This window comes from Alosa alosa, chromosome 12 (assembly GCF_017589495.1).
Source record: "Alosa alosa isolate M-15738 ecotype Scorff River chromosome 12, AALO_Geno_1.1, whole genome shotgun sequence".
NCBI classification, from domain to species: Eukaryota; Metazoa; Chordata; class Actinopteri; order Clupeiformes; family Clupeidae; genus Alosa; species Alosa alosa.
This window is the reverse complement of record NC_063200.1, coordinates 4,612,679-4,635,832: the sequence shown is the minus strand read 5'-3', so window position 1 is coordinate 4,635,832 and position 23,154 is coordinate 4,612,679. Positions and strand designations below refer to the sequence as shown.

The following is a 23,154-nucleotide window of genomic DNA, read 5'->3' as shown; positions in this document are numbered from 1 at the left end:
TCCTTGAACTTTGAGTGACAGTTTTAATTGGCTAGAAGACTGCATGAGACATCAGTCTACATTTTCAAAGTTGTGTGAGTAGCCTAAAACATGTTTATGCTCAGTCTAATGGTGAAGCCAGGTGTGGCAGCATTTTAGTTAGCCAGCTAACGTGAGTGGTCAAGTCAAGTGTGAAAGTGAAATGGGTTATCCACTGTGAAAATTTAGGCTAAGGACTTGGCTAAATGTTTTCATAGAGAATAGTTTTCTGTTCGGCAGGCTAAGACGAACAAATTAGCTAGCTCGAAGGGAATGATATCCTAAGAATAAGATTCATGTGTGTGCAGGAGGTTGTTAGGCTATTTTACTCTACTTCAACTGCATGAGGGAACTGCAGCTGCAACAAGGTAGGCTAACGTCAATTGACATGCCATTTTTGTTTGCCTGCAGTGGGCCTTTAGGTTTGGACAGTTGAACTGAACTGGCTTTGCACTTGAAGTTTGTTGAGTGTAACATCTGCAAATGTGTACATTGAATCTCACATTTGTATTTTCCATTTGTATTACCAGTGCGAGGCTCACTCAAAGTAGGCTAATCTATTGTCAAGGGCCTTTCACATTGTACGGGAAAGAGGCAGCGTTGTGCAATGAAACCCATTATTGTCAATGGCTTGCGCGCGCAAGAACTGCCCTGCAGCTGCGCTGAGGAAAGCGCATTTTGCCGCTTTTGGTGCAATGTAAATCAAAAGTATTTTTCGCTGAGCCCAGCGGCAAGCACAACAAAAATCTTTGGGACATTACCTCAACCAAGAGCAACCTAGCTGCGAGCAAAGCGCATGCCACGTGTAATGTTACTGTAAGTCCCCTTCAAAGATGAAATAGGTAGGCTAATTTGTTGCACATGAACATTGTGTTGGGTGATAGGCCTACTTGTATCGTAAAGGGAAAATAAGAGATACTTTTATATATAAATATACATAGCTTACATATATTTTTTGGAACATTTAAGATTTGTTTTTTTCATTATAAAAGCCTACCTTTTAAAACCTAATAGATAGCCTACGATATCAAACTCAGAGCGCCCTAAATAGGCATAGAATTTGGTTAGAGTGCCATGCCCATTACTGTGGCATGGGGCGCTACATGTGTGGCGTGAGATATGGCATTGAGCCTTGGTGGAGGTCTACGCTGAGTGTCCATGTTGTAGCCTAATTGTTCTCATTGTTTTTTGCAGAACATATCCATCATGAAGAAGGAATAGGCAGTTTGAAGTGTCTGCTTCCTCAATGCAAGTCTGTGAGTCCCATCTTGTTTTTTGCAGGCTATAAAGGGCAACTGCAAGTTACTGTAGCTGCTCAGGTTCAGTAGCTACAATTTAAAGAGATGCACAGAAATCGAATGTCGGCTCAGCTGTAATAATTTAAGATTAGCTCAGAACATTTTTGGATTGAAAACAGTTCAGTCCTCTTCCAAATTCTTGTGTTGTTCAAATAGACTAGCTAGCATTATCACTATCAGAGGTGAGTTGACAGATAAAGCTTGAAGTGTTGCTAAATCATATGGCATTGTAATGTAATGTAATGTTGATTGATCTCGTCCAAATAATGCAAAGATAAGCTGGACTCCTCTCCAGTGGTGAAATGTATTAATATAATATTTTTTTAAAAGAAACAGTAACATTCCACTGGCAAACACGATCGACCTTCCTTTTTGAACAACTGGAATTTGCAGGTTCTGTATTTTATGACATTAGTCTCATAGACAGGAAAGGGAAAAATGTAGAGGTAAATTATGGCAAAGCTTTGGTTTACTTTTCCCAGCCTTGACGGAGACCAGAAATCAAAACAAGATTTGAATTAGTTTTGAAACGGCACCCCTCCTCCCTTTCCCTCCTACTTCAGGTACTGTAATTACTGAATGTGCCATGATGCTTCCATTACCCCTTCAAACTAGCTTTCCAACCCCCTACCCCCCACACACATTCCTAGCAAATTATGCCTCCCACATGAGTAGGTAATCAGTCCCCTAAACAAGGCTCTCAGGTTTGTAATAATATTCTAATAGCCAGTCACTTGCTCTTTGGAGTGTGCCCCAGCTCCTTCAACTCATTATAATTAAGCGCCCCTAAATGAGAGAACGCTAGACCACTTAACCAGGCCCCACATCGTGATTGAAAAACAAGAATCAGCTAACGGCCTTTAGACTAACCCAGTCTAAAATTACCTGTGTCTGACGTGGGATGGTCACATTTCATCTCATTTTGCTTGCTGTCTTTCTGTCTCTCAGATGCTCTCTGTCTCTGTCTGTATCCTTCTCTCTTTCTCATTTTATCTTCTCTCTCTCAATGTCTTTCGTCCTCTATCATAACAGTTGTGTCTTTTCTCTTGTCGTCTGTTAGTTGTTTTTGGGCTCCTGTTCCACAGTCAGTGTCATTCTTGAGGTTGCTGGAGTGAAAGTAACATACTGAGGATTCCAGGGCTGTGCGGTTTTGTGCTGGCTCGCTGCGTCTCTCAGTTGTGATTGTAACTCGATGGGATACCCCCACCACCACCACAACCCCCTCTGTATAAATACCAATATAAAATAACACATGCGTGGGGCAGAGGTATGAAGAAAGCCGCTTTGCCATTGTGTTTTACACAATATGTTGTTCATGCTGGCTGGGCTTGAAACAGCAACATTTCCCAGACAGGAAGAGTGCTAGAGAATGTGATGTTCAAGCACTCAGCTTCCCAGTTTCCAATGTGAGGTTTATAGAAAACAGCACATGTTTCAAATTGACTGGAACTTAATGTCAGATTGTATCAGGGCCCTTCTCATGTTTAATGACCCAAGATGGTGGTTTTCTAAAATCGTCAATCTATAATCTCACAATGCACTTCCAACACCACACTATCTTGTCTATTGTGTGAGCCCTTTGTGTAAAGAACACCTTCCAGCTCACACATGAAACTCCTGGCTTGTTTTCACAGTTCATTCTTTGGGTGGGTGGTGGTGGTGGTGGTGGGGGGGTGGGGGTAAAGAAGAGTGTTTTTTCTCTCCTTGTGTGAAAATGATTTCAGCACTCTCTGTGGAGACGTCCTGCTCTCTGTTTCGCTTTTTTCTCTCTCTCCGTCTCTCCTCTGTTAGTCATGCTGCTAATTTGTGGTGAAAAGGGTAGATCCAGCCATGTGGGAGGCCATTCCTCTCATTCCTGGCCGCTACGGCCATTCCAATACACAGAAAAGTTGCAAATTTGTCAAACCCTGAGTCGAACACGTGTTCGACATTGTGATCTGTTCTAAGTCCACACTCTCTCACACATGTTTATGCCATACAACCATACACACACACACACACGTGTATGTACACAGGTCTGCAACACATACACACTCCATTAATGTGCTCACTTCAATCTCAATTCAATTTATTTGCCTCCTAACATTAGCAAATGAGCATTCCCTAAAGACCATAGGGAAACAAGACCAGATGAGTTCATTGGTATTCTGAATCTACACACACCACAGTCTCGGCCATATCCTGACTCAAGCCGTTTTGCTTTGCTTTTGCTTTGCTTTGCTTTTGCAGAATAGAACGGAGTTATGAGATGAGGGAAGCCGAACAGGGTCTTAAAAGAGAAAGGCGACCCGTGTTTGTGGGCTGTAATTGCCTTGAAGTGGTGGTTATGGTGGTCTGTGTGTCAAGACTTCTCATGCGGGGGTCATGCTAACTGTCGAAAAGTGGAGCTGAGCAAGAATCAGTTGGAAAAAAATGTCTATAAGCCTGGAAAAGCCTTGGTTTGCCTTATAAGAGAAGTGTTTGATTTAATGCTGTTAAGCAGAGAGAGGACTTGATTGAATGCAACCTCCCCTCTTCCCCAAAGCGTTCTGGGCACTGGAACAAACAGACTTATGGGTAGAATATAGAGTGCAGTCCTGGGTGGGCTTTGACAAGGGGAACAGACATGAGTATGGGGGTTTGGTTGACTTCATTTCACTTAGGGGAGAGTGGGTGGGTGCCCTTACGTAATTGTGTTTGTTTGCTCTCTGTGTCTAGAGATCTATGATTGTAAAAAAAACAAGAAAACAAATGAAGGAAACAGGTGCTGCAGACACACATGGTGCCAGCTTTGAAAGCCCTCCATTGCCAGAGCTTTGTGCCCAAGTGTTCATTAGCACGTTGTTAGCTGTTTGTGCATTGTTATTTTAGCAACCCGTAACCAAGGGAGAGAGAAAAGCTGTGGGGTTAAGGACTGTTTGTTTTTCACTTCCTTCAACACATGTACTGTAGTGTGCTAGCTTGTAACTATGTGTTTAAAATGACACTTTTGTAATAGCCATTTTTCCACCGACAGCGAACCCATTCTTGAACCGGTTCCGTTCAGAATCCTTTGAACCGTGGTGCTATCTAATGAACCAGCCCGCATGTCCACCCGTTTTGAACTCAACCAAGGGTGCGTCATCATCAATGGGTGTTGCATGCAAAACAAAAGTTAATGAGATGCATGAACGGGAGAATGATATGACAGTTGTCCCGTAAAAACGGCAGAAATTAGCTGTGTCTAGTTACTAGTGCTATTTGACTAGTTTTGTTTACTCATGGCAACAGTTGACAAGGAGGGAAAACGCTTGGTTTAAAGCCTTCTCTCCTCTGAACGGTAAAGTGACACCCCCACTGCGGTTCGCAGGAAAAAACAACTATTTTCTGGTTTAAGCTCCGAACCAAAGTGCCAGGTTCTGAACCGTTTTTTGTTTGGTCGCAACACTCAAATGTTAGTTCCCGAACGGGAACGAAGCCGGTTCTCTGTTTGTGGAAAAGACCTAAATGAGATGTTTTTGTCCAAGACTACAAATTAGCTAATAATATAACCCAGTACCACATGTCTTTTATATATCCATGTAATGACATAAACTGGGAATGATAAAGGCTTGGATATTGCTGTGACAAAAGTTTTTTTTACAAACATATAAAACATATACAAAAAAACAATTTCTGTTTTGTAATTTTCTACAAACAAATAACTAAAAAGCCAACGCAAAACACATGTGTTTGCACAGAGGAGCTCCATGGAAAAGTTTTTTTTTTGTAACATCCATATCGCCAATAAAATGTGATGGTATGGTATGATGCGAATGATTACATGGAATTTGAGCATTTGCTATTTTTGGCTGCAAAAAATGCACAAAAAATGAATTATCATTCATATAATACAAATGCCAAGGCTTTTCACTGGCGTTATGGATGTGACAAAAAGTCCATTTTCCTTGGAATTGCCCTTTAAGTAAGTGCTTTTTTCGTGTGAGTCTTCCACCTGTCTGGCACCGGTAGACTGGAGAATAGCAAGGAAAAGGGTCAGATCACTCATCATCATCCTCATCAGGCCTCTCATCCTGTGTCATGGAACTGTTGCCACTCCCAGACTGGAAGTGGAGTTCGGTGTCTTTCATTTTCATTCATGCTCCGCAGTGTGGTTTTAATCACGTCCTTGTGTGTGGACTGGCCGGGGTGGGGCGCGGAGCAGCGCGGGGAGGGTGGCTGGGCCTGGCCAAGCTTGGCCTGGCTGACAGAAGAGTAGATGAGCAGGGCCTCAGTTGGTGTAGGAAGGCCCCTGGTGAACCTGCTCCAAACAGAGATGTCCTGCCTCTCTCTCTTTCACTGTCTCTCTCCTGGATCCTCCCAGGATAATGCGAAACATCTGTTGCAGTCCTCGCGTGATACACCGAGACACCAATTAATGGGGAGGGAGGACATGTTGACCTACAAAACAGCGAAGCACAATAAGCTCTCATAACTACTAACAGCTTTTGCGTGATTTTTTTTTCTTTTGTGAAGAACATCCATTTCATTCAGAAAAATGAATAAGAGGAGTAGATGTAGGAGAAAGCATATGAATTTCTTTTTATATGAAGAGTTCAGATGCAAAAACAGTTCAGTTCAAGTCCATCTTCACAAATGTGCAAAATACATGTTGTTTTTCAGGGCTTAAATTTCACTGCGGGATTGCGGGTATTGCGCATAATTTGTTCAAGTCCCGCAACTCTAGCCATCATAATGCGAGAAATTCCCGCATACACTTTTACAGCCTGTCTGATTACGTTAATATAGCCTAATCATTAAGTGGCGTGAATGCGGTGCTATTGACCGGACTGATCAACTACCGAGTTGAATTGAACATAGCCTCATGCAGACGCACACACACAGAGAGAGAGAGAGAGAGAGAAAGAAAGAGAACCACTTTGCGCTTACGCCAAATAGGGCTACGCTTACCATGGCAAACTTTACATCTGGAAAGAGCTCCTTGGTAACTATCCTGCTAGCTCAGTCAGGTCACGTCAACACTTGATCCCAGAAAGATTGTCTTCGACATGTTAGTTTTTTCAACATTTATTGTATCTAATGACATAGAAAACATAATGATTTGCATACACATACCGCACTGTGCACAACTTTTATTCACTAGCGACTATAGCCTAAAACCGTCCAGGTTGAAGGGGGCTAATTACTCCATAGAATTAATCTCATTATTTTCTTAAAGTGACAGGCACTCAATTACACCTACTCATCAGCAATGTGCACTCAATTGGACCTACACACCACATTAAAGATATGCCTAAGTGTTATAGGTTAAAGCGTCAATATGAGGCATTCAAATTACTAAATATGTTTAGCTACTAGTAATTACTAGTAAAATGCTATACTTTAAAAAAAAAAAAAAAAAAAAAATGCAGAATTAAATAAATGCACTCTATATGAATTCAAAAATATATGATAGAAACATATCACATAAGCTATCATTTTCAGTGTGTGTTTGTGTGTGTGGAGAGAGTCAAGCAGAATCTAGGATGTCCACTGTTGTGAATGATCCCACTACAGTATATATTACTGATGACGTCAGGGTGGTGGGGGCCCCAAAATCAAACACTTTTTAAAAAAAAGTATCGAAGTATTGAAATCGCAATTCTTGACTTGGTATCAGAATCGACCCCCCCTCCCCCCCAAATTGTGTAAATCCCCCTACATGAATAACCTAAGGGGGGAATTCCCCCCCATTTTGAAAAATGAATTTTAAGCCCTGTTTTTATTGTCAATTCCAGGTCATTTCTGTCAAACTGCCATTTGGTTGTTTTTTAGGTTTTTTAAGTAAAATAAATCAAATCAACACAGTTTGACTGATATCAAGTTTAACAAATATAAATGTATTTATATTTCTGTAAATTCATCAAAAATGGACTTAATTGGTTTTGCACCTGAACCCTTCATGCATATACAGCTCTAGAAAAAAATAAGAGACCACTGTACAGTGACATTCAAATGACTTGGCTGTCATATTCAAAATTAAGAGACCACTGCAAATTTCAATATGACCGTCAACTTATTCAGCAACCGTAGGATGACATCAGAAAAATGTGCAGTGGTCTCTTAATTATGACAGCTGCGCTAGCGGAGCGTATAGGATTAGTCTGAGTTTTTTATTCTTCAGTGAATTTCTGTCACTGATTCCCGGGGAATTCCGTTGGAAGTTCCCGGCAAGTTTTTATATATATATATATATATATATATATATATATATATATATATATATGTATATATATATATATATATATATATATATATATATATATATATATATATATATATATATATGATGTATGAAAAAATGTTATAGTGACCAAAATGATCACGGTTTTGGTATTATCACGGTATTTCTAAAAGTGTGTTCAATATGTTCAGAAAGCACTGATAGGCCTACACAAGATGAAATAGTTCAAAAAAAAGTCCGTTCACTTTTTTCTTCATGTTTAATTGGCTATGTGCTTATAGCTTAACTTACCCCACCATAACTTGGAGTTTGCTATTTCTGTTATTTGGATGCAATGAGTGAGACCAAAGTAAGCGTTCAAAATAAAACTTTAGGCTACTGTATTCTCCTGATAACGTGAGTGGAATGGATTTAATGTGGACGCGAACATCAAAAGACGCAGAGTGGCTACAGGATAATGTGTGTTTGTGTGTGTATCTGTGTGTTTATCTGTGTGTGTGTTTGTGTGCGTGCACCCAGACTACTATTGACATTTTTCTTATTCTTGTGCGAAAACGTCAGTCACTTACCTTTTTTTGGTTTTCTGGCTGTTCACCTAGTTGGCACTCTGGCTCTTTTCCTACCTGTAGAGTGGCTGACTTTCCCCCCCAGATGGGCAGCTGAAAGATTTCTTGCTGGATTCGTTTTTCAACCGCACGGTAATGACATGAAAGCATGCATGAAAGTCTAAAAATAAGTGAGCCATGTAAATTTGTAAGATTTCTCGGAGTGGGATCTATAGCCAATACATGCAGGTCAGAAAGTCTTTGAATCAGCAAATCTGTCGGGGGTTATTTCTGAAGGCGAAATGAAAATTTCCTTCCGTGTTTGATCTCAATTATAGTTGGAAGTGTTGGATAGCCTACTATGCCAGCCATCTAATTTAAGTTGATGCTGAGACAATGGAATGTGACAGACTCCTGAATTAATGTGCCGTAATACATTTATCCCCCATTTTTCCCCCTCTGAGACTGCAAGAACAGATTACCATTACAAGACTTAGACATGCCTATGTTTTACGAGATTACATTATGACTTTATAATCACATCGCGCTTGCATCTTTCAGAAAATAAAACTATCTGTTTGTATTATTGAGATAAACAAATTTCCATGCGCTCAAGATAACCGATGTTTGGGAACTTGTTTGGAATATCTACACTTACGAGCTCCATGACATTTTCGATTGGCTCAGTTTAGAAGATTTACAGCTTACAACCAAACTCACAGCTGCAAATACACCACCTGTGACCCAGGCTATGGTCAACACTGGCCAGACACCACCTTTCCCTCCCCAGCTACCCCGATTCTTTCTTGTGTTTCGGTCCAACCTTCAGACCCAGATTCCTTTGGTAATGTGGGCACTATGGGTGGGGGGACAGGGAGGTTTTGTGGGTAGATGTAGCAGTATCAGAGACTGTGATTTTGTTATTTTGTTATTAGTCTCAAGAGAAAAAAAACACTCTGGCTTGATCCAGTCACAGATGCTATAGCTGGGTGGGATGCCTGGAGCTGGCTGTGATATCTGGAGACACGTGTGCTATCTGCAGGAAATGTCTGACTTGTTAACGAACCTCTAGATCCCTCTGGCTTTGCATGCCTGTCTTTTTCTCATCTTCGTAGTATGAGGTCTGCATGGCGAGCACTCCAACTATTAGGCGGATCTTTAACAATGTTTGGATCATTCTCCAGGTTATTTTCCCTTTTCCTCCTTGGCTGTTTTTTTTTTTAGAGCTTCAGTCTTTACAGACAGGCCGAGGGCCTTTCCACTCTGCTTGCATGTCTGCTTTTGACAAGAAAATGCAGTAAAACTGTCAGGGGAGCAGTTTTTACTGTGCTTGCATGAACACAGGGATGCACCACGGCCAGAAATCTCCTACAGTACATTACCTTGGTCTTTCAAAAGCGGAGATTTCCCCACTCATTCATTTGTCTCGATAAATGGAAAAATAGTCTGACCTGCTGCTTATTTGGAGAATAACTTTTGGTCTGGACTTCCCCTCATCTTTCTCCGTCTTATTATGACCACTGCTTCAGATGTTTTTTTACTTTTGCGCTCTTTGGTTCTGCCAAGCAGTCGTCTTAATTTTCTCTGGAGTTATTAATGAAGTATTTAGGTGCTACGTCATTGTGTTAAAATATTACAGCTGAGACCTTTACAGTTTGTCTTTCAGGCAAGAGTAAGACTAGGTTTGCTGGCGCCCACCAGAAAGGGAGGTTTTGTATTGTATCGATCTATCACAATTTTTTTGCCTCTCAAAGCACATGTTGTAGAGCCCAATAAGGAATGCCATTAGAAACATAAAAGAACATCCGTGTCTCATCGAGCAGGCAAAATAGGATATGAAATGAGTACTCTGTGTAATCAAGTCTTACCTTTCTGGCGGGGTCTGGTTACGCCGCTAATGTCAGACCTGCCTGTGGGCTGCATATCTGACAACCGAGCAAAATCAGAGGAGAGAGGCTGCACGCCTCACAGGTAAAAATTCCCTAAACACCTTTGACCTTCAAACTATGTAAAAAATGCACCACCAACTATGTATCTATTTATATGGAATCAATAGAATATAGCTAAAACTTTACAGATAAAACTACAGAGTTCAGCAGCACAATTTGTGGAGGCTACATTAAAAATAAACTCACCTCTGGCAGGACACCGGAGGTAGCCTTCCAGCTCTCCCAGAGACTGTGGGAGAGGGGAGCTGCTGCGCGTCTGTGCTCAGGCCCTGCAGCAAATGGGCTCTGACAGGCCAAGCCTGCTCAGCTGCCATCGGCAGCGCAGGGCCCACAGGTTATGGCCAGGGCACCCCCGGAACACCGGTGGAAGCTAACCCCATTAACCACATGCCAGTCTTTGTCCGCGGAGGATATGCACTGCGGGAAATGTGGGGGTCTTTTTTTTTTGGCGAGCCTGGGGGCAATGAGCCACTCGTGTCCAGGGCAAGGAGATGCCATTAGAGGGTTCTGGACAGCCATCATCCATCAGCGAGTGTGCTGGCAGCCATTTGCATGTCACAGTGGTGAAAAATGGGGGAGGACATATTTCAAACTCAGGGCTTTGGATGGAGTATTTGCGGAAGTGTCTTATTGTTTTTCTTTGTTCAAGGGAAGGTACACATCATAGTCGATTTGTAAGTACACTGACTTGGGTTGGGAGCTGATTGTGCTCTTTTAACGCACGAGAGGCTGCATGGTGGGGACATATGAGTGCCTTTTGAAGAGGAAAGGATAAATGGCACCAAACAGAGTCTCAGGTTTGCCGAGGCCTCTTGCCTGCCCTTCCCTCCCCCAACCCCCCACTTCCGATTCGTTGCTTCTCTCTCTTTTGATGTCAGACCCTCCACGGTTATTTGGCTTGTTTGAAGCTGGGGTTGAGGACATTGGCTTTTAAAGCACCTTGGCCAAGGTAAACTTTAATTTGTATTGTGTACATACTGTATGGTTTAAAAGTGCCTTTCCTAGAGAGAGAGAGAGAGAGAGAGAGAGAGGCAGAGGCCATAGGGCCAGCACGAGGCTGAGTCAATTAAACAGGACGAGGCAGACGCTTGCGTGAGGAAGCGTCGCAGAGCCACAGCTGGAGGGCTCTTATCAAGGCCTAAATGAGTGGAGGTGAGAAAAGACAGAGCCGAGGAGCTAGCAGATCCACATTGCTCGAGGAGGGGGGAAGAGGAGTCTCAAGTGCCGGCTGCAAAATGAGGTTGTTAAAAAGAAGTTTCGGAAAAGAGAGGAAGTGTTTAACAGTGCAGAAAATATACTACCTTTGCTCAGTGCAGAAAATATACTACCTTTGCTCAGTGCAAAGGAAGGAGTGTCAAAGACAAACTGGTAACAAGTCTATTAACAGCTTTAGCTTCACTATGAAAAGATCCTAAGGAAGCTTTTATGTACAGAGACCTGACTCATGTGAGAGCAAAAACTTCTAATTCAGTGGTAATTTAGCCTATTGATCGTGATCCAAGCTTTGTACACAGATCACTTAAATGGTTTCTGGGGCTTACAGAGTTTAGTGCAAAACAAAAAAGGCCTGAGGGATGTATGGTAAGCAACACTAGCTTTGTAGGTATTTCATATGCTGGAATGACTCTGCCGTCCATCCGTGGAAGGAGCCCCCCTTTGAAAGCTTGCTTTTCACGGAGACCACGCAGATCGTTGTTATGAAAGACACATGCAGAAGGTGATTGGGCCAAATTGTCTGTGTTCACGTGAATCAGAGAGGAGGCAAAGGGGAATAGGGGGGTGGGGTGGTGTTTGGTTGGGGTCTCGGAGAGCTGGAACCAACCAAGTCCAATGAGTTGATCAATCTAATGCAAAAAAGGTACAGACCTATGAAGACATATGGAATATGTTACCCCAGGAGAGACAGTGAAAAAGCGTGCTAGCTTTTGAGTGCAGGGTGCCCAGACTGGAAGATGAAGGGGGGTTGTGTGTGTGTGTGTGTGATGGGGGTGGAGGGGAGCAGGGAAAGTGGAACGAGGATATTGGAAAGAAACCAGAGACCCGAAGAGATAAGGAAATTGAACGCAACGAGAGAGACCCAAGGAGGCTTAGAAGCCCTTTCCTCTGTCTCATTCTCTTATTTTCTCTCAAAACAAACCCGTCGCAATGCCGTCTTTAAGCAGGACTTGATGAAATACGCCTCGAACCCTTTTCTCAGCCTCGTCTGCTCATCAAAATATCTTCTCTGACCCCACCAACCGTAACAACCCACAGTGCACATTATGCATTCACTACTTGCCATAGTGAATGCAGTGTCAGCAATGCCTCAGACCCAGATGTGTGTTTATCTGTTCAAGTGTGTTGGGGACTGATCAAATCGAACAGCTTAACAACTCAACAGTTAAGATAAATAGCAGTCACTCTTTTTTGGGGGGTACTACAACAGATGCCACTGCAAATACGGCTCCGCTCCAAAGACCACACAGCAAACATGCCACTGATTAGGAAAAAGACATGACTGACATGTTGGTCAGCAGTTCTTTGTTTTATCCGTCTAGACCAGAGTCTTTGTCTTTTCTTGGAGTTAAATATGCAAAACTGTTTGTGGAAATCTCCTGGGCTTTTGTGGTTGCTTTCAGACAATCTAGCGCTACATCGTGGATTCTGGGGAACTCTGGGTTTGTTCACTCCTCATGTAGGCAAGTAAATAATAGCGCAACAATCCATCAAAAACTTAACAGGGTGTCTGAGGCGGCCAAAAAATGAAATCCGACGACACTTCTGAGACGAAACACGTTCAAGGTGGCAGCATATCTTTCCCCCGTTGTTTACATTAAAACATAGTGCTCCATTTTATGATACCTTGTGGCTGCTGGGTCAAAGAAACCAAATCTCTAATTACATATTACTGGTATTACGATAAATGTTTACACATGACTTTACTTAGAGCACAGTTGGTGTGATCTGACACAGTGACTTGTTTTTTTACATTTAACCTTGACTAAAAAATGCCCAGCTAAACAATTAAATGCAATAAATGTGTTTTTAGTCATCATTGTTATTATCTATGCTTGTGTTGTGTGACGGCTAAAATTGGGGACAAGGGGCCAGAAAATGTTCATTGCTTACATATGTGGAACGCATGTGTTTTATATTTGCTGAAAGAGGCTTTTAAAATGTGTACACTCTGGGTACTTTTACCATTGAAGTATCTCGGAGCAAGACAGTCAGTTTAATGGGAATTACACAAATATCCGTGGCCCTTTCAGCTATGGTGGGGAGTAGAAAATGTTTCACATTAAGGCATATATGGACCTGAGAGAATAATTAGCAAAATGTTCTTGCCATTGTGGAAGAAAGCCCACAAGTGAATGTCTAATTGCAGAGATACTTCCGAGTACTTATGCACGAGACCTCCAAATAAACAAACAAAAAAGGGCATCTGCCACCACAATTTATTTTATTAATGGAAAAGAGATAAAGAACCTTTTGCCATTACACTGTACATGTAAGAGAAAATGTTAATTTAGCCTCTTTTCCCATTTTTTAACTGAGGCACTTTCCAATAATGATGTATCACAAGCAAATAATAACTACTAATAAATAATAATTACTTTTCCCAGTGAAGTAATTTCATGTCACAATGTATTTCAAATGTTGGTTATTACCAATATTTTATGCTAGTATCAGACTTGGATAGTGGCATAATCCTTCACACCCTTTCTCCCTTATAAATGCAAACCATCTGTGTTGTCAGGCAGTATGATAGAATTTTGTAATTTATTTGGCAGGATTTAGGATGACAGTCCGCTTACTTTTCATTTGAAGCCACCCAGTCAGCATTATTGGATTCCCCTATTTCATCTATTGGAACCAATAGATTCCCCACTGAAATGTTTCCCTACGAATTCATGCAGTGAGATTACATGTTCACTTCAAAAGAGCCAGAGACTGCAGCTTTGTGTATAGTCTGAAAGGGGATGATAGGGAGAAAGAAGGTGTTGAAACTCTCTTTCATTTTACACCTTGAAACCTCTGCCTTCTTCACTTTGGAGGGAAAAAAAACGATTTTCTTCCACGCAGTAAGCAATTAGGCGAGTGGGCAGTGCATGTGTCTGTTTGAGAGGAACCAGACTTGTTTTTCCCCCACAATGAGCAGGTGATAAAAAGGAAATATCATGTCAAGGCCAGATGGCCACAATGGCGTTTGGTGATGACGCAATGTGGCCCTGAGGAGAAGAGAGCTCCCAGACCCCAGACTGAAAGAGCCCGTAAGCCAGCTCACACACATGCACACGCACACTAACACACACTCTGCATACATGTGCATGCAAACACGCGCAGATGCACCGGTGCCTAGACAGCATATGGCCACACACATGCACACACAGACACATGCACAAATACACAATACCCTGAAAGGAAGTGTTGGTAGACTCACCTAAAGGCATATTCATTCACAGGGACCTGTAAGCACACACTCATGCACAGATGGTCACGCACATACACTTAGGCACACACATGCAGATGATGAAACAAACAGCACACCCTCAGTTCAGATACATCCATCTGTACAAAAGAGCCTGGCAGTGTCCGGAATAAATACTAAAATTGTCTGCTGTGTTTAAAAGACTTTGATTAAAGAACACATTGCGCAGGTGTAGTGTCATTTGAACCATATGTCACTGAATACGCAAATCTCTGATTACAATTTATAAAAAGAATATTTTTGCAATTGAAGGGCAATTTTAAACAAACTATGTAAACAACAGATTTCATAGTTTATTGAACAAAATTTGACTGAACGGAACTCTTACATCTTCCTGATGATGAATGGAGTAATGTTGTAATATGTGAATAGTCAGTCATAATGTCATTAACATGTGGCCAGAAAATTGCAATCGGTGCATCTCTAATAATATAGACTCAATAGAAGATGTTGAGGGAACCCAAAGAAATTTTATGAAGACAGTGAAATGTGATGCTCTAGTTGGTACTTCTGACTCCATTGTAGCATCCATTTGAGGAACAGAGAGGCGAAAGGGTCTGCTGTAGCTCTCTATTACTGGTCAATTAGGTACCATAATAAATATGTATTAATTTTGCTTTAAAGGAATTATCCGGAGTAAAATGCACTTTAGATCAATTTACGGATGATTGGGAGTACATACGTTGAGTTGACATCAAAATCATGTCATGTGTTTTGAGAAAGTTCGATTTTATCGTTTTTAGTCAAAACTTGTTAGCCTGGAAGTGACCCGGGCATGTCATTTCGCTGCTACAAAACGCTATTTTTATACCTCTTCTACAGTTCCAAACAACATTACACTTACGTGGTAGTGAGTAGAGGGTCCCTAAAGCCAAACCGAAGTATCCCGAGGTCTTTATGTGGTCGGATAGAGAGTCCAGAATGAATTTCATCAAGCCAGTACCTTTCCAGAAATGTTGCTGCTGCAGCTGGTGTCTTTAGGGGAAAGTCCGTAGGAGTCGATTGCCGAGTGTGGAGTAACACGCTCTGGAAATTCACAATTTCGTCGCCGTTTAAAAAAAAAAAAAAAAAAAACATAGTCCAGTCCATACAACTCTCGCGGTTGCATCCATTACAAACAAACATGCAATGTGAACGTCTGGGATTGAGGAGAGCACTAAATGCTCTACTGAATAAGCACGAAGTCAAGCCTTTAAATGAAAAAAAACAATCAAAAAGTAAACGCTTAATGTGACCATCAAAAATCGTTTATCGCCTGTAACTCCTTGATAACAGGACGTAACAGGAAGGCATTTGGCTGAGCAACGGAGGTTAATATGCTCTATATTTTGTCCAAATGATGTCTGTCTATCATCGTTGCACTTTCGGAGAAAACCAGAATGTTTAATTTGTCCCATGCGTTTCTTCACGGCTGCAAACGGGATTCACTCGAAAGTTAACCAAATATTTCTTTATTAGGGCAGGGGAGTCATATTTCTGGCTATTAAATTATTTCTAAACCAGTCTGCTAAAGTCTGTAGTGAAGTCTGTGTAGGGTTTTCCAGGCTCCATTTCTTTTTACGAGACACCCTGCTCACTCGAGACATCTGCCGGTTGTTTGGGTTTTTGCAGCGCCGTTGCAGCCGCCACTGAAAAAATACAAATTAAAGTCGCAAGGATATCAAGGCGGATCCCGCGGGCGGACCGCGAGGGAAGCTGGCCAAGTCGAAGCACTGCCCACTGTAATAACAGCACTTGGCATTTTATTAATAGTTCAATGCATGCTTTGTTCATGTTCAATAACACATGAACTAATGCTAGTTAAACTTAATGCAAAGCATGAACATTACCAAGTGAGCCAAGACTAAACCCCTCAGTCTAGTTAGGTTGCACAATGCAGCTAATTAACTATTCAATACTGCTTGCTGATTGAATGAAAGCAATCAGCTATATGGCAGGCCCCATTGTAGATCATTAAGGCTGAGCTGTACGGAGTCCTCCATTTGTCTTTTGTCTTCATTTATAACAAAGCACTTAGATTAGTTTAGTACAGATTAGTTTTAGGCCCTTGCAGCCAATATGTCAGAAGCTGATGTATTTAATCGGTCACATGTGGCATGACATCGCAGAGCTGTCCATGGTACTGAAATAGCCATTAATCATGGAGGGAAAATCAAGTTCACCTCAGGTTCAGAGGTCACCAGACAAAAATATGGAAACTTTCCTTCTCAGGATACCTTCAGTTTCATCTCATGAATCACAGAAAACTAGCCGAGGACAAAATACTGTTGTGTCCCTGAGATTGGTTTGCATTTTGTGATGCCATTCCTTTCAATTCCTGGTGGCAGTACACCTGTACATAAACATCCAACAGGTGATAAAATCCATAGCCAGAGTAGGTGTGTGACAATGACATGCAGACAGATGTAGGGACATAAGCGCCATCAATAAATAGTCCTTTAACTATCATCTGACTGCTCCATGGAAATATGTATTGTATGTTAATGTTGACATGTGGAGAACAGTAAGCAGTTAGCTTGACAACTTTTCTGTTGAAAGATCCAATAGGAATAAGTGGGGTAAGTCTCCAATATCAGGCAGTCATGTTTGTTCTTTATATGAGCACAGTTACTGAGAACCCTCAGTCACAAACCGTCAGTCTGAATCAGGCCCGGTAATGAAGAGTTAAAAATGTGTGTTGTTTTATTGGACCTGACTTGGACCTACATCAAGCCAGCAAATAATGATCATTCCTTGGGAGTAATTAAGGCAGGACTCAGAGCCAAGAGGAGTTGTCTGAGGTCCATTTGAATTGGAGTTTCTTTCTCTAATCAAACACATTCACCGGTTTTAAAACAGGATTATGGCTGCAATGCTATTAATTTGGTTTACTGACACAATAAACACCAAATTTATTGGGAGACAACGTTTGCCATGCTTCATCTGCCCTTGCACTGCTTTTGCTTAAATGTGTGATATCAGGTATCTTTGTGTGCGTGTTCAAGGGGTGGACCACTGCTTGAACATGCGCACAAGAAGAACAAAGTGGTTGGTTCGCTCGAGAAGAACAAAGTGGAGAAGGGGCGTATGGCAGCATTTATCACATAAATTCTTCTTCAAGAGAGGCCTCTTAGATCATCTGAGTGCTTTATGAGTTTGAGGGATCTCTTCATTTGGATCATGTTTCCCCCACCCGGCTTCATGCTCGTGGAGCAATATCTTATAAACACTAGTGACACCAATAGATCAGTGCTGTGTGCCTTCGTGTTACTTTAAATAAACAATCCATTTCATAGGAAAAGATGAAACAGGTGTTTGCCAGAGATGAAACGCCCATTGCATCACTATGGTGAGGAATGAGCTGCATAGAAAAACCTTGGAGGGCACTAACATTCCAATATACTACCAGGTAGTGGAAGTAAGGATGTAAAAATTCAAGCCAAAATACTATACACACTGTCTCCAGATTCTTTACAGCTTATCTTAAATGCATGCGAGCATCACAAAGCATTAAATTCTCTCTGTCCACACACTGAATCTGTTAAATATGCTGTTCTATTGTGTCATGTTTCTTGCTAAATATAGCAGAACAGCGGAAGCAACAGAAAGAAATTGGTGTCTGACAAAAGTTCTGCGTCAAACCGTTGCACCGCATTGCGCTGCACAGCACTGCTTCGCTCACATCCAGTTTGACAAAAAAGTCATCAAACTGATTTTGTCACTAACACTTGTGTTGCATGCCGTAAGGACATGGTGTTGGGGTTAGAACACAAGACCTAACTTCAACCTCTGTCTCTAGAAAAGGCATTTTCATGTTATGCAGGCCCAAATTAAATAATTTTCTTCTTCAGCTCAATTACATGTGATTTGCTTATGCATATTGCACGTAACAAGTGTCTACCAAAATCATACATGTACACAAAATGGTCAGACTTAGCCATTGAGTCGTGTTGTCGAGAAGTATTTCACGGATGGATGGTAAAGCACATTGCATTCAGATGAAAACTCAGTGAGAGTGTTTCCAGCCCTCCCTTCTCTTGGATGCTGTTGTGTCTGGTGAGAGACTTGTTGGCAGGCTTTTTTTTCTTTCTCCGTCTCTCCCTCTCTCTCTCCCTCCCTCCCTCCCTCTCTCTCTCTCTCTCTCTCTCTCTCTCTCTCTCTCTTCTCACTCACTCTCTCAGTGAATTGATAAACACATGCCTCATCTTGGTCAAAGCCAAGGCAAATGTTTGACACACCTGCTGCGAAGAAACTGGAAACCTCTGGAGATCCTTGAGTTGATCCAAGACCTGTCTGGGTCAAACTGACTCAGTCCTTAATGCATGCAAGAACAAATCTGACTATATATAGCAATGATGGCTGAGTAATCAAAAAGCACCTTGTTTAAAAAAAAAAAAGAAAACAAAGCTTTTGTTTTCTCATGCTACAGAATCGGACATATTGACTGCTGATGTTCAGAACACACCTCCCTTCTTGGAAGCCGGTGGGCGCCATCCCAACTTCTCCTTTTGCGTTTGACCTCCAGAAACAAACCAGGGTCACTGTCCTTGGTCCTCTGGGGCTGTTCAGACTTTTGCCAAGTCCTCACTCAGAAGCTTCCATGGCTGCAATGTGAAATCCTCCCAGCTGCCACTGCGGTTTGGTCAACAAAGCCACATATTCTAAAGGGCAAAGAGTTTTAGAAGCTGAGAAGGCCTTGATGTATGTTTCAGTTTACATGAACACATGGCCACATTAACACAACAGATATCCATGCTGGTATTTGAACAGCACTCTGCATACAACCCCTGGTGTATAGTTTTTACTTGATGTTTATTGAGTGCATTACATTGCACATGGCTTATAAGAATATTACATGTAAGTGCTTCTACTATTAATGGTTTATTAATACATTAAAAAAGACTTGTTAACAACTTCTCTAATACTGCTTTCGACATAAGCCCTGAAAACCATTTTGTAAACATCTCGACATGTTGTGTTTTCCTGATTTTATTTGGCAATATGAGGCAAAATATCTTGTTTACATTTTAATTAATGCTGTATCAGTAAAGTTGCGAGTGAAGGTTGCAACGTCATAGCATGGAAAAAGCAGCTGTTGTATTGCAATCACAAAGGTTAGAGATCGCTGCTTACTTGGAAAAAGAACATTGTAGTGTCTTGAATCCATTTTAGAGTAATTGTACATGAAAGGTAGTTTATGGAACACTCACTAATGCAGATAAACAAAGCATAAATTCTCCCATCACTTGAAAGAGGAGGAAGTGTAGATTACTGTGATAAATCCAGACACAATGTAGTGGATTTTTTAATTCCATGGTAGATGACTGTCATATTTCTGAGCTTACACGCCTCTCTCTGTGGCCATGGACACACACATTCACACATATGCACACAGGAAGACAAATAGAGGCATACATGCACACACACACACACACACACACACACAAGCTGAAAAACAAAGAGTGGCATTACATAGCATGTGGTCAGTGTTAGACAGTGATTGATCGGGTTGTGAAAGCAGCCCAGGGGTGGCTGCCCATGGCTGCCTCTACTCCCCTGTCTGATCCTGCCTTTAGTCCCCTCTCTGATCCATGTTGCTAATGGCTGGAACTGATCTGGGGAATCAAGAGCAAAAAAAAACAGTAACCACATGACATCATACTTAATTAGAATCAGTCCATAAACAACATTCAGTATTTATGTTACAGCACATGTCCTTGCTTCATTACTGACACTTTACATGAGAGAAGAGAGGAGAAAAGGTGAGGGGGGGATGGTGGAGGAGTATAGACCCTTTCAAGAGAGTTCCATTATCAGCATCATAGTTGGGCCCACAAGACTTCCTTTTTAACATTCCATATGATATCTTGCAGAGGAAGTAGATTAGGAACCAAATAGAATGTTCAAGCATTGTTTTTGTTTTTATTGTTGAAAGGGCATTGTTTTTGTTTTTATTGTTCAACAATAAAAACAAAAACAATGCTTGAACGTTCTATTTGGGCCCCAATCTACTTCCTCTGCATTAAGATAGCATATGGAATGTTAAAAAGGAAGTCTTGTGGGGCCGACTATGATGCTGATAATGGAACTCTCTTGAAAGGGTCTATACCATGTGTTCAAGCTGTGTTCTGCCATGTTAGGGAAAGGTGGGATTACTTAACCTCCCGGTGCAGAGTGTGTTTTCATGCTCATGTACCTTATAAAGATGTTTAGCTGTTAATAGCAGGGGTGTTCAAAGTAACCAGTGCAGGCCGTAACCTGTCTTGTGTCAGACCTGTTTTATCAATGTTTCCACCTAACCAATGCTCTGCGTGACTCTACCAGAAACAATGATCATGTAATTACAACATAGTTTTTTATAAAACAAGTATTAAATCCCTAACCTTAAATGATGTGTCATACATAGGGATGTAACGGTATGAAAATTTAACCTCACGGTTATAGTGACCAAAATGATCACGGTTTTCGGTATTATCATGGTATTTCTAAAAGTGTGTTCAATATGTTCAGAAAACACTGATAGGCCTACACAAGCTGAAATAGTTTCAAAAAGTGTCCCGTTCACTTTTTTCTTCATGTTTAATTGGCTATGTGCTTATAGCTTAACTTACCCTAACAAGACTTGGAGTTTGCTATTTCTGTTATTTGGATGCAATGAGTGAGACCAAAGTAAGCGTCAAAATAAAACTTTAGGTTACTGTATTCTCCTGATAACGTGAGTGGAATGGATTTAATGCGGACGCGAACATAAAAAGACGCAGAGTGGCTACATGATACAGTGCACATTTTGCGGTGAAAAAGTTCCGCCTTTTAAAATCAGGTGTAGCCTAATCCGAATCGTAGTTAAAACCATCAATTAGACAGAATCAGAATCAGTAGGGTACCAGTTTTGTTCCATTGTACCAGGCCTACTGTATGTCAAAACCAGGCTTGGATGAAGCTGGGAAGGATTAAACACACGGTTTCCACACCGCGGTAATCAACAGTGATAATCATGATGTTTGAAATGAAAACGGTAATTATTATCGTCAACATTTTATCGCGGTTTACCATTATACCGGTAATCGTTACATCCCTAGTCATACAAATATAACACATAGAAATCATACTTTACAAGCTCTGGAAAAAATTAAGAGACCACTGCAAATTTTTCTGATGTCATCCTATGGTTGCTGAGTGACATTCAAAGAGTTGACGGTCATATTCTCTTTTGCAGTGGTCTCTTAGTTTTGAATATGACCGTCAACTCATTTGAGTCACTCAGCAATCGTAGGAGGACATCAGATGTGCAATGGTCTCTTAATGTTTTCCTGCATACTGCTCCCAAAATGAATAAATTAACCACCACATGTGACATTTTGGACCAAGCCCTTTCCTTTACGTATTAAGTACACAAGTATATAGTGCCTAAAATATGCCGAAATAAAATAGGGTTGTAGTAATTAAATTGCAATGTAATAGTCCTTGGTTTGAACTTAAACTGAGGCTTGTACGTACTGCTCCCTTTGCATCCCTTTAGCTGGAGAGGTTTGAACTTAAACTGAGGCTTGTACGTACTGCTCCCTTTGCATCCCTTTAGCTGGAGAGAGAATTGAGTTTGAATGCCATTGACAGTGGAAACGTTAACATTCAGCAGACCAACGAATGCTGATACTCCACTGGCATCCACAAGCTCTGGCTTAGATATTCTGCCATCGTCGCCCGCCTCCCCTTGCCGAGACAGCTGCCTGCACTCACATGTTTCCTTTCATTTCAAGCTGTCCTAGCTTTCGCCCTGCCTGCGCCGTCTGCCTGCCTGCTTAGCGCCTGGCTCCTGCAGTGAACCATCCCTGCATGTTTGTCTATCCTATTCATCCTCCAAACAGACTTGCCCCCGACCTAAGATGAATGAGTTCCCCTTGTCATCCAGTCCAGTCCGCCTTTTTGTTTCCAGGGTCATCCCTTGTCATCCGGGGAGTTGTTCGCGGCCACAGATGCCCCGGGCCTGTTCTTGGGTGCCTGAGCTGGGACCTCCACAGAGAAGCCTCATGACGGTGTCTGTCATGAAAGGCAGTACAGGATAACTTTAAAACAGATTTAGAATCGAAACTCAACTGAACTGTGTATTAATTTCTCGTACCCACCCACCCTGCACACACACACACACACACACGCCAAAATGCTATAGATGGTTCATATGAAACACACAATATATTTGAAGTGGCATTAGCATATTTTTTGCATTTCTTGTCGACATTTGCATATTTTGCAGTCTGTGAACTTTCCATGCACATGTGTTTTTAGTTGCTTAATTGTGTCGCTGTCTATATCCCTGTCATGGTGGGCATTTTACCATTCGCAGCCATTAAATGCTTGTGGTTGTAACTGTAGACGGCCTTGTCAAAAGTATTGTTGTGTTATTTGTACTCTTTGGTGGATTAGTTATCTTAACAGGCTTTTTGTAAGGTGCACTCAGGGTTCTGATTGCTTGCTGCTCAGTGTGTTCCACGATATTGAAACAACAATCAAGGACCACATTCAAAGTTTGTTTTTTCCCCCATGCACGTTTGTTCAATTTAGTCCTCTGTTCTTTAAAGGAAGTGGATTTCTAAATCTGTGTTGGACTACACCACATTTATCCAAATACAAACTTATTTGATTTATGTTTTGATAAAAGTCCATGATTTGTATAATCAGCTAAAATCATTTTTAATTCCTTTTTCCCTTTGCATGGTAA

The 23,154-nt window shown here is 41.5% G+C and overlaps 1 long non-coding RNA gene across 1 annotated transcript; it reads left to right on the top strand.

Annotated features, from left to right (window-relative positions):
• Positions 1 to 322: 322 nt before the first annotated feature.
• LOC125305055 lies at positions 323 to 19,214 on the top strand. The gene is made up of 3 exons (XR_007195327.1): positions 323 to 386; positions 1,213 to 1,274; positions 18,868 to 19,214. It is a non-coding gene; the product is annotated as an uncharacterized LOC125305055 (long non-coding RNA).
• Positions 19,215 to 23,154: the final 3,940 nt, after the last annotated feature.